Genomic DNA, 2,227 nt, shown 5'->3' with positions numbered 1-2,227 from the left:
AATACGCCAATTAGCACAAATGGTAAGTTCCGACAGTGCCTACAAGTGTGCCTACTGGCCCCTAGATGGCAATACCGGTTTCATATGTATACACCTGGTAATAAAAAATAGTCGAGCCTTGTCTTGACTAAGACAACGTTTACTTCACTCAAGACGAGCCTTGTCTTGGCTGAGATTATCGAACCTTTTTTGGTTTATAAATGAGATAAAAATTGATGAATGAAAAATTTGTAATTAGTAAATTAGTTATTTTTAATTTAAAATTTCAGAATCGGTGGGTTTGAACGAGTATAACCCTTAAAAATTTTCTTAAAAAAATAACAATTGTAACTTTCAAGAAGGATCTCCTAAGCCGTTAGAAATACGTAAAAACAAACACAATTTTTGGTTTCATCGTCAAACAAGTATAATATAAAAAACAATCCGTAAATTCGTTGATTTAATATATATATAGTATAAAAATATACAAGATTGCTTAACCATTAATAAAGATTAGCTTTTATGACTGTTAGAAATAACCTTTTTGTTAGGGCAGGTATACGCTCGAAGTTATATACCGCACGTGTTGGAGTCATAAAAATCGACTCAAGAGATAAATTTATGTCTTCAAGACATATAAACTTATCTCCAAGTCATAAAATGAAGTCTCGCTCCGTCTCAAAACTGAGACATGCTCAAGTCGAACTTTTGGACTTTAGCATGTGTTGATTAAGGGCAATTCAAGTCAAACTCGAGTCGAAGCATTTTATTCGGGAGGACTATGAAAATAAATTTTTTTAACTACAATAATTTTTAATAATATCGTGAATGGAAGACAAAAAATTATTACTACGCTAAAATACTACGCCAAAAATATTAACTAAAATTTAAATTACTTTCTTTATTACTGTATTAAAAATCGAGAATTCGAACAAATCCTTTTATCAGAACGTGAATTTAATTTTTAAAGAATTTTTGATGCAATAAGTTAATTTACGAAAACAAGTTGATGATTTAGTTCTACACTGGCACCCTTCAAATAGGTTTTGTTTTTAAAAGTAGAAGTCATCAAATAAGTCTCACGTAACCTTCTAAATTAAAAGAAAAATTTAGTATACGTGCATAAATACAGAAAATAGACAGGATTTCATCTCCAACCTCGAAGAATAGGGACTCTTTTTGTAATTGGTTCCGCTACCTTATCTAGTTTGATTATAAATATGCACTTTATCAAACTTAAAATCAGTTTTAGAAATTAAATGGCCTAAAGTATATCCTGTCGTGAAGAAACGTTCATAATTTTGCTAAAATTAACGAAGGCTCTTCTCTATTGAGTCCCTTATAGGATTATAGTAGTAATTGTTTAAGGCTCATTTATATGCATCGGTACAATGTAGAGTAGCTACGAGTAAAGATAAGAGTCTTTGTGGTGTACACGAGGGCAGTTTGTAATTAAAGAAACGGTACATCGATGGACGTTTCAGATAACAAACGTTGTTAGGCCCGCCAGCAGACTGAACGATCGAACGGTCAGAAGAATCCACTACTGAATGACTTTATGGTCAATAACGATTATGAGTTCAGATGAACAATAGCGGCCTTTCAGCAAAGTAAAATATTGCATGAGGAGGCTAAATCGCGGGCTAAATTCAGTGGCTACTCTAGATTTTGTCCAGTTTAAAATTAGTGCTAATAGAGATAGCTCCTGACAATGTAGCGAGCCTTTTCTTCGAAAAGATTCGTCACAAGTAAGAAGTTGTATCGAAGTCAATTTTCACTGATTCAAATTATAAATTTTTTTATATTATGGTTTTGACCAGTTAAATGTATAAATTATTTGATGATAGTTGTTTTTTGTCTACTGGTATAAAATACATATTTTTTTAATATCGATTTTTATTTCTAAATTGTGAAAAAATTGCTCTCATGTTCTACTGAGATCCGAACCCAGGTCTCTCAGATTGCCGGTCTGATGCTCTTACCAACTAAAACCAAACAAATTTCTTCACAATTCCTACAATTTAAATTCCGACGCAATTCCTTATACTTGTGATCGAATGATTTATATTTTTTGATCAAATGGTTTTGACCAGAGAAAATGTATTAAATAATAATTTGATGTTAATTGTTTTTTGTCTACTGGTCTGAAATCAATCAATTAATCAATCGGATTCCAGCGGAGCTTCAGAGCAATTTTTCACAATTTAGAAATGAAAATAAAATTGTTTAAAATATTGATTTTATACCA

Source organism: Belonocnema kinseyi, chromosome 3 (assembly GCF_010883055.1).
Source record: "Belonocnema kinseyi isolate 2016_QV_RU_SX_M_011 chromosome 3, B_treatae_v1, whole genome shotgun sequence".
Lineage (NCBI taxonomy): Eukaryota > Metazoa > Arthropoda > Insecta > Hymenoptera > Cynipidae > Belonocnema > Belonocnema kinseyi.
The sequence above is the reverse complement of the archived record's forward strand: the minus strand, read 5'-3'. Positions refer to the sequence as shown.